The sequence below is a fragment of the Myotis daubentonii genome, chromosome 1 (assembly GCF_963259705.1).
Source record: "Myotis daubentonii chromosome 1, mMyoDau2.1, whole genome shotgun sequence".
NCBI lineage: Eukaryota > Metazoa > Chordata > Mammalia > Chiroptera > Vespertilionidae > Myotis > Myotis daubentonii.
The window spans coordinates 177,334,386-177,344,979 of NC_081840.1; the positions used below are offsets into that span (position 1 = coordinate 177,334,386).

Here is a 10,594-nt window from a genome sequence, read left to right on the forward strand (position 1 = left end):
ACAGAAAGAGTCAGTTACTGATTGATCATTACTGGAGCAGCAGTCCCTTCCCAGGAAGTGCAGCCACAGGGTGAAGGAGTGTCAAGATGAAATATGTATTCAAATATCCCTTTCACAACTTTGGATATCAGAAGCTGCGATCAGATCCTTTCCTTGTCACAAAAAGGACCTGGGCTCTTTGCCTCTAAATTTCACATGGGGAAGCTTATTAGAGGGGAGTCCAGGATGAGAACATTGATTTTCTTCCTTTACCTTTGCCATGTTGAAGGAGAATCGTGAATGAGCATGAAACGAGCTGCTATCTCCCAGTCTTCTCATGTATGCTCAATGTCTGACAGTAACAAGGTTTAGCAGGTTGAACAGAAAACGCCCATGTGAGTGGCAAAATTGTGCTCATCACAAACCCTAGTTTGCTAACTCTTTTCATTTTCCCCTTATCCCTGGTTCACTGGTGTGTCTCGGGGTAGATTTTTGCTCACTCTAGTTCTTGCTTTGCTTCAGGAGGCTGGGCCTTCTCCCTATTTCCAAAATTTTGGGATAAATTTCCACTTACAAAAGCTTTACATATGGTGAACATTTACAGTTGTTAGAGACAAAAGATGGTAGCGGCCATTAAACTTAAACCCCCTGGAATACTCTGAATTTTTCTATGGTTTCTGTCTCAATGTTTCTCACTTCTCTTAAAAAAAAAAAAAAAAAAACACTTCCTTTAACTCCATTCCCTTCTCTCTTGATCTATAATTTCTTCAGATTCTCAAGTGAAAGCTTGGAGTGGGATGAAAAAATTAGAAACACGGAGAACAATTACCAAGCCTATATGTCCTTGCTTCCACACTTGCCCACCTCCCCCTTTCATGCTCTTCCCCACAAAGCCACTAGGGGGAGACATATTAGAACCTATTCAGGGGATTGCTGGGAGGCTTAAATCATATACATAGTATGTAAAGCATTTATAACAATGCCTGACATTTACTCAGTAAATATTAGCTATTCACAGTAGCTGAAATACTGAAAGTTTCCTATAAATGACAGCCATTGTTATCATTTGGACAATATTCATCTCTATTCTGTTTTAGGGGGGTCTTCATTCTTTTTTTATTAAATTTATTCAGGTGGCATTGGTGAATAAGATTATATAGGTTTTGAGTCTTTGTGGAAAGTCACTCTGTTCCTGCTTCAACAGTGCTTAGATGGAACCCAGTGCTAGATCCATCTCAGCCAGCTGCCCAGCACCCTCAGACAGTCCCAAGGCCCCAGCCACCAGTCCAATGCTGCACAGCTGCCTCTCCTTAGCACCCCATAACAAGGACAGGGTCCGCCTCGAAGGTGCACCAGAACTACTACCAGGACTCGGAGACCGCCATCAACCGCCAGAGCAACCTGGAGCTCTACGCTTCCTATGTCTGCCTGTGCATGTCTTACTACCTTACTATTTTAAGTGATGATGTGGTTTTGAAGAACTTTGCCAAATATTTTCTTCACCAATCTCATGAAGAGAGAGAACATGCTGAGAAAATGATGAAGCTACAGAACCAATGAGGTGATGGAATCTTCCTTCAGGATATCAAGAAACCAGACTGTGATGACTGGGAGAAGGGGCTGAATGCAATGGAGAGTGCATTACACTTGGAAAAAAAGTATGAATCAGTCACTATTGGACTTGCACAAACAGGCTACTGACAAAAATGATCCTCATTTGTGTGACTTCATTGAGAATCACTACCTGAATGAGCGAGTGAAATCCATTAAAGAACTGGGTGACCACATAACCAGCTTGCACAGGTTGGAGGCCCTGAAACTGGCATGGCAGAGTATCTCTTTGACAAGCACACCCTGGTAGACAGTGTTGAGAGCTAAGCCTTAGGCTGGCTTCCCAGAGCCACGGGAGTGACTTCCTGGTCACCAAAGCAGTAAGTGCATGCTGGAGTTACCTTATCTGTAACTTGTACTAAAACATCCACTTATGTCTTTCAGTTTTACTGTTCCTTCAAATAAAGTAATGTGGCATCCCCCCAAAAAAAAGTTATATAGGTTTCAAGTGTACATTCCTATGATACATGATCTGTATATTGCATTGTGTGACCACCATACAAAGTCAAATCATTTTCCATCACCATATATTTGACCCCCTTTACTCTCTACTCCCAACCCCTTCCCTCTGACAACCACCATATTGTTGTTTGTGTCTATCAATTTTTGTATGTTTTTCTTGTTTGTTCATTTGTTGCTCTCAGTTTTATATACCACATATGAGTGAAATCATAAGGTTCTTAATTTTTTCTGTCTGACTTATTTCACTTAACATGATATTCCTAAGGTCCACCCATGTTGTCACAAATGGCCTCAAAAAATTAAGAATACAGTTACCATAAGACCCAGCAACTTCTCTTCTGGGTATCTACCCAAAAATATTAAAAACATTTATTTGCAAAGATATATGCATACCCATGTTCATTACAGCATTATTCACAGTGGACAAGACATGGAAACAACCGAAGTGTCCTTCGATGAAGGATGAAGATGTGGTACATGTATACAATGGAATATTACTTAGTCATTTCTATTCTTAAATTTTCTCTGTCATAGTACCCAAGTCTTGCATCATCGGTATTTTTTATTACATTTCAAGAAAGCTTCTTCAGAATTGTAAACTATACAACATATCTCATTTTAGCTAAATGACCTCATAAAAGTACAAAATATATCTGTACAAATTGTTTTAGAATAAATATATTGCCTCGATATATTTTGCATATTTTTTATTTGAGAAATAGAAATCATAAAAGAGGAGGCTGTTAAGGGAAAAGTTCTCATATCTGAGATGTATATTTGGGCTAAGGAAGATGGGGGGCATAGGGATCAGAGTGTTGCTTGATGTAGGTCTTCTTGAGAAAGTGATGTTTTAGCAAAGACTTAAAGAAACGAGCTGAACATCTGGAAGAAGAGTTGGGAAAAAAAGCCCCTTATATGGAAAGATGCCTGGTATGTTGGAAGGACACCAGAAAGGCCCATGTGGCCTTCCCTTATGGAATGGGATTAGAAAGCAGTATGAAAAAGGTCAGAAGGATAATAGAGGGCCAGAGTGTTTAGGGTCTCAGAGACCATTATATGGACTGTGTATTCTGGATATATCTGAAAGCAGAGCCAAAAGATTTTTTAATGAATTGTATATGGGCTATTGGAGGCAAAATGAAGTCAAAGATAATTTCAAAAATTTTGATCTAAGCAGCTAAACCTAAAGATAGAATTGCCATCAATCAAAATGTGAAAGGACAGGGTAGAGGACAGAGTATTAGTAGTTTAGTCTTTAAACATGCTCATATTTAGATATCCAATATACATCCAAGTGGAGTTATCTAGTAGGAAGTTGTATTCATGAATCTAGAGTTCAGGAGAAACCATGGGCTTTATACTAGATGGCAGAATTTAGTGAATATAGATAGGAAAAAAAAAAGTGAATCAAGGAATGAGAAGTCCTCAATCCTAGATCACTCTAACATGACAAGTTTAGAGAGAAGAAGAGTAGGAGACAGAATGAGTTATCAGTGAGGTCCAAGAAAAACAAAATATGGTGATATAATGGAAACAAAGTGAAGAAACTGAATCAAGAAAAATGGTATAATTAACCCTGTCAAATGTGCTGATAGCTAAAACAAGATGAGGACTGGGAATTGGCCACCAGATTTAGTAATTCGTAACATGGAAATCATTGGTTACCTTGACAAGAGTCAATTTTTTGGAATGCTGGGGGAACCATCCTTATTGGAAGGAGTTGAAGAAAATAATGGAGAAGAGAAGAGAAAATGAAAACAGCCAATGTAGACAACTCTTCTCGGAAGTTTTACAGTAATAGGGATTAAAGAAAAAGGGTTAACTATTGAGAGAATGAGGCCAGGAGAAGATATTATTTTATATGAAAGATGTTCTGGGAGATAAAAATGCTCTAGTAGAGAGCAAAGAAACTATGTAGAAGATGGAATTGCTAAATAAAATGTCTGTATAGCAAGATAGAAAAGGACCAAGTGCACAAGTGGATAGGCTGACAAGCTAGAGCATAACTGAGCTAATAGGCAGGAAGGCAGATATGGTGGTGGACATTTCATGGAAGCTTTCTATTCATTCCTTCCATTGTCTTGGTGAGGAAGTTGAGAGTGACAACAGGGAAGAAGGGGTTATAGGCTTGAGGGCGAAAGAAAAAGGTGAAGTAGTTGTATGGGAGGCTGAATGAGCTGCTGCAATTGCCTGGCAGCATTAAGGACCCACTTGAGGTTTACATACTGAACTGTGAACCAGTCAGCGTGTTGCAAGTTTTTCTCCAGAAATGCTGAGCTGCATGGCTGTAGGCTCAGAGAAAGAAGGACTTGACCCAACTGTAATTTCGTGAAGCAGTACAATGAAGGAAGAGATGGGGCAAGGGAGTCAAGAGTAAATGTAAGGGAGATTGCTATGATTACCCATGAATTAGACTGGGTAAGAAGGGAATGGAGGTGTCCAAGGAGAGAGACAGTAAAAGGTAGTGGATCAATGACCTGTCGGTCCCAGGGAAGGTCTAAGGATGCCAGCAGTGAGCTGAGAGGAGGTACAGAATAGAGGCTGGAGTATAAGAAATTGAGATTATTAAGAGTTTGCAGTTATTTCTAATCACAAGGTCTTCTAGAATATAACCATGAGAGTGACAGCCCTGCTCCAGGCTGGAGACAACTTGTAAAGCAGGCAATGAGGGATAGATTTGGACATGACAGGCAATAAGTTGATTATTGCCACATGTAATCATGGTCTTTTGTAAGCCATTATGGAAGATTTTATGCTTTTAACTACGTGTCTGTTCTATTTTGATTAAAATTTGAAATTGAATTTTATTTCCTAAAATCCTGTATTTGTGCTTTTAAGTGCCTGATTTTCAGGCCTACCTATTGAGTCTTTTCTCTTAGATATCCCATATGTACCTTAAATTCGTAATTGAGCCATCTTCTTCCACCACTCCCCTGGAAGAATCCTGTTCCTGCTTCTTCTCCTATCATTTGCATCTCACCTGGTGGCTCTAAATCAGGAGGACAGGAGGTAATGTAGACACCCCGTACCCAATCATTCACATTGATACACACAGTGCCACGCACATTCACATTGCCCCACACATGAGCATCCGGTTTGTCACTAAGTAAAATTATTCAATGCTCTTATCTCTCTGAATTATTCCTTCCTTTGCTTTCCTCTGCCTTACTTTAGGCCCTCATTATCCTGATAGCCTCCTAATGGCCTCTGTCACCACTCCCTGACACACTAATCTATACTTCACACTGCCGCCAGGGGTATTTTTCTAAATTCAAATCTTATGCTATCTTTCAACCCTCCCTGGAATGCATCAGCCAATCACCCTTCATTGCTTTCAGAATAAAATCCAAAATCTTAACATGGCAGACAGAGGCCATGATCTGGCTATTTGTCCAGCCTTACTCTCATAAATTACCCCAGATGTATTTTTGCTCCAGTCACACCAAACTTCAGGCAATTCTCCAACAGAAAAAGCTTTTATAATGGGAATCAGAGATAATGCAATCAATTAAGTATGAAGCCTACTTTGCATTGTGTAAACTATTATTGATTGCAAGTCAATCTCTATTGGGAATTAAAAGCTCAGGAGGGGACTCGTGCAAAGCAAGGAAACACATGCCTGCTTTGAGTGCATGGCCAGATGCTCTGCCAACATCTTTCTTTGGACTTCTGTTGTTGGGCTCTTTTTTTTTTTTAATCTTTTGCAGTTGTGATCAATGCTGCAAGCATCGTTGTGAAGTCAGGACTCAACAACAGAAGGAATTCAGGCTGTGTGGACAAAGAGCAAATGCGAAAATGTTTAGTTTTGATGTTGCCCATTTTTATTTTGTTTTTGATTGTTATTTATATTATAAACATACCCCTGTACAATAGAGATATTGTCATTATTAAAATCTCTGCAGAAGAATAAAAACCTTACTATTATAATCTTGAAGATCTCTAGCTATCTTTTTCTACCTATATTCTTTCATTGCAGCAGTTATAATGTGACTTTTAATAATGGGAGGTTTCTTAGGAATACAGCCACATAGACTCTACTTACTCTGGCTAATTTCTGCTGATCCTCCTTGACTTAACAAAAATATCATCACCTTTGGAAAGCTTTTTTTTATTCTCTCAGCCTAAATCCAGTGTTCTTTATCCCTGCTGCCATGACAATCTAGATACATTTCTCTCATTGAACTTCACACTCCATGTTACAGTTATTTACTTAATATTTCCTCTCTCTCCTGCCTGTCTGAAGTAGGAACTCAAAAGCAGAGGCCCTCCTTCATCCGCATAAGTGGTGCTCCATACAGAGTATCACATACATGTTTGTTAAAAGGAACTGACAGATCATTCAATGGTTATTGGTTGATTGTACAATTGCTATTCTTGTTTATTTTGCAAATTTTAAATGGTTTGAGAGCCCCTTCCTGAAAATTTTCTCAGGAGCTCCAAATGTCTAAACTATAATAATTTGCTCCCAGCATTTATTACTATAGCACACATGTAGATTGGGATACCACACCATGGAAAACCATTCTAGTCACTTCACATTCTGGGAGCTGGACTATGCTTAAACCATTACCCATCTTACCTGACAAAAAGGATTAGCTGCCATTGTCCTCTAAGACCCGATTCTTTTGCCAAACTGGGAAGACATTTAGAAATCAATAACTCATAAAACATGCTAATAGCTTCAAATAAGCTTTTTCAGAATTGTATCATTAGTGAAATTCCCTGGATAACATGTACTCTATCCACCTCTCCCACTCACATCAAACTAAGTCACTAACTGTGTATATTTATTTATTCATTTGTTTACTAAAGATTTATACTTTACATTCCTAAAAATAATTTTATAGGAGTGATTAGTTAGGAATACCATTAATATCTATATTTCAGAACAAACTCTCCAAAACTTCACCTGGAATAAAAAACGACCCCAAATAGCTGCAGTAATCCTGAGAAAGAAGAACAAAGTTGAAGAGATCACAATACCAGATATCAAGCTATATTATAAAGCCACTGTTTCAAAACTGCCTGGTACTGGCACAAGAACAGACATATAGACCATGAAACAGAACAGAGAACCCAGAAATCAACCCAATTGCTCAATTAATATTTGACAAAGGAGGCAAGAACATACAATGGAGTCAAGACAGTCTCTTCAATAAATGGTGTTGGGAATATTGGTCAGATACATGCAAAAAAATAAAACTAGATCACCAAATACACCATACACAAAAATAAACTCAAAATGGATAAAGGACTTAAAAGTAAGACGGGAAACCATAAAATCTTAGAAGACTCCATAGGCTGCAAAATATCAGACACATGTCATAGCAATATCTTTATGACACAGCTAGCTCCTAGGGCAATGGAAACTAAGGAGAAAATAAACAAATGGGACTACATCAAAATAAAAAGTTTCTGCAAACCATCAACAAAACAAGAAAGTCCACTGCATGGGAGAACATATTTGCCAATGCTATCTCTGACAAGAGTTTAATCTCCAAAATTTACAGGGAACACATACAATTTAACAAAAGGAAGATAAGCAATCCAATAAAAAAAAAATGGGCAAAGGACCTAAATAGACACGTTTTGAAAGAGGACAAACAGAAGACCCAGCATGCTCAAAGTCACTAATCATCCTAGAGATGTAAATCAAAATAACAATGAAGCACCATCTCACACCTGTCAGAATGTCTATCATCAACAAATCAATGAACGACAAGTGCTGGCAAGGATATGGAGAAAAAGGAACCCTCCCGCATTGCTGGTGGGAATGCAGACTGGTGCAGCACTGTGGAAAACAGTATGGAGTTTCCTCAAAAAATTAAAAATGGAACTCCCATTTGACCTACTAATCCCACTTCTGTAAATATATCTCAAGAAACCAGAAACACCAATCAGAAAGGACATATGCACCCCTATGTTCATAGCAGCACAATTTATAATAGTTGAGATTTGGCAACAGCCTAAGTGCCCATCAGCAGATGAGTGGATTAAAAAACTGTGGTACATCTACAAAATGGAATACTACACTGCTGTAAAAAAGAAGGAATTTTTACCATTTGCAACAGCATGGATGGACCTGTAGAGCATTATGCTAAGCAAAATAAGCCAGTTGGAGAAAGATAAATATCACATGATCTCACTCATATGTGTGTTATAATGAACAACATAAACTGATGAACAAAAATAGATCCAGAGACAGAGAAACACTGAACAGACTGTCCAACCTCAGAGAGAAAGCAAGGGAGGTGGTCGGGTCGGGGGGATAAGAGATCAACCAAAGGACTTGTATGCATGCATGTTAGCATAACCAATCAACAAGGACACTCGGGCGGTGGGGCTTGTGCTGCAAGGTGGGAGTGGCGGGGGGGTGGGGGTCAATTGGGGGAAAAGGAGACATATGTAATACTTTAAACAATAAATAAATAATATCTATATTTCAGTGACCTTATAATTCATGGGTATGTGGCAGTAGCTAATAGCTTGGTTTTAAATCAGTAGCTTAGTTTGATATCTGCTTCCTCTGCCTTTTGTATCAGCAATTTGTCAAGAATAGTTTACGAATCAAGAATATTGTGGTATCACAGGAGCTTGTGTACAGAATGTGATTCTGTGTGAATCCGTGTGTATGACATTAAAGAGAACTTATTTAATGCTTTCCTATATATAACCAAATGATTGGTAAGTTTTTTTTAAGTTGAATAAATACAGCTGAGAATTCAAGAGCAAAGCATTAGAGAGTAATTTTACTTTTTGAAAATCAATCACTGTAGCAAACTGCACACTTAAAATGGATGCCGTATCTTGTATGTAAATGATGCCTCAGTAATTTGAAATAATCAATATTTATAGTGATAGAAAGTAGATTAGTGGATTCATAAATCTGACAAGGTGGGGATGATATAAAGGGGCAGGAAGGAACTTTGGGGAGTTATGGAAAAGGTTCTCTACCTTGATTGCAGCTGGGGATTATTTGGGTGAATATATTGGTCAAAATCTATCAAACATAATTTACTTTCATGTAAATTACATCTCAATAAAGGTGAGCAAAACAAAAATCAATGGCTAAGCAAAGCAAAATTATTGTTTTATTCAATCCCCACTAAATTGCTATTTTAAAGATTTATAATAAATTAATGGTGAGTACTGTATCTTTATGGTGACTTTTCTTTGTCAGATATCTCACAGACAAAAATAATGCACATAGAACTCATTAAATGACTAACATCATTAAATTTCTATCTCTGTGAAGAGACATTATTAATGTTCCATAATGTAAGGTCACTGCGTTGGTCATGTATATTAAAATGAGTAGAACATTCCATACGCATACCAACTTCCCATCCAATTCTGAGGCCTGTTCTAAAAAAAAATTCAAATAGCTGGTAAACTTGTGAATTCACAAATATAGTTCACAATGTGTTATATTTAAGTGAGAAATTGTCACTTCCCAATTGAGGAATTTTAACTAACATGTATCCATTAGATGATATCTGGATAATAGCCAAGTGCTGTAAGTGTACATGGCACATTCTAGTGGAGACCGCTCAAGCGCGGTCCCCCATTATCTTTTGAATATCCTCTACATTTCATGAGTTTCTCCAAGGTGAGTTTTGCCTTCTCATTATAAAATCTTGAACACTCCTTTTCCACCATCCTAGGCATCTAGGATCTGCAAGCAAACAACCTTGGTCCCACCAATCAGATGCACCCACGTGAGGTTTCAATTCATAATGTGAGAAAACATGCAACATGCTAGGCATTTATTTTCCTGGTGCAAATGTCAGCTGAGTAGCTTGCTGTAGGGGGTAGCAGTAAAAGCTGATTTGAAGTTGAGTACCTGGCATCCGCAATTTTAGAGAAGCTGAGTTCCTGGCATCTCATGTCTTGCTTGTGGCAGAAATGACGGTGGCAGTTCCCACTGGAGGCAAGTTCTGCAGCGTGCCTCTGGGGTCAGAGGCGGCAGCAATGGTTGGCTTATCAGCGAGTGGGTGATTGGTTCTGGACATGGGTCCTGCTAACTTAGCCCGATTATCAGCGAGTGGGTGATTGGTTCTGGGCATGGGTCCTGCTAACTTAGCCCGATGCCTATTTCTTCAGACCTGTCAATGATTCTTTGAGCTTCTGATTTTCTCTACTAAATTATTTGTTAGCTTAAACAGGCTGGATTGAATTATGTTTGCCCCTTTGATCAGTATGCACATTTTATACAGGGTTTTGAGCAGCGGAGTAATCTCAGTGTTAGAAACTTTCTAGGACGTTAACAACCTGTGGATAAAACCCTGTTGTCGTTTATTTCAGAAAAGTCTATTTCACTGGAATGGCCACAGCGTGGAAACCATCTCACTAGCTCTTTCGAGAAGTTACCTGCCCTACACCTAACAGGGCAGTCTTAGTGTTTACTTAGCTGCTTGGGTTTTTTTTAAATTGGTAGTTTACCCAGTACTCTAGGGCACACACTCAACCCAGTGCTATCTGTGATGATTATAAACTTTATCCTTCAGGACTTTTCTACTTCTACGGTCTCTTTCTCTCTGAG

The 10,594-nt window shown here is 38.6% G+C and overlaps 1 pseudogene; it reads left to right on the plus strand.

Moving 5' to 3' along the window:
• The first annotated feature begins 279 nt into the window (after window positions 1-279).
• LOC132238762 (ferritin heavy chain-like) lies at window positions 280-1,880 on the plus strand (annotated as a pseudogene).
• Window positions 1,881-10,594: the final 8,714 nt, after the last annotated feature.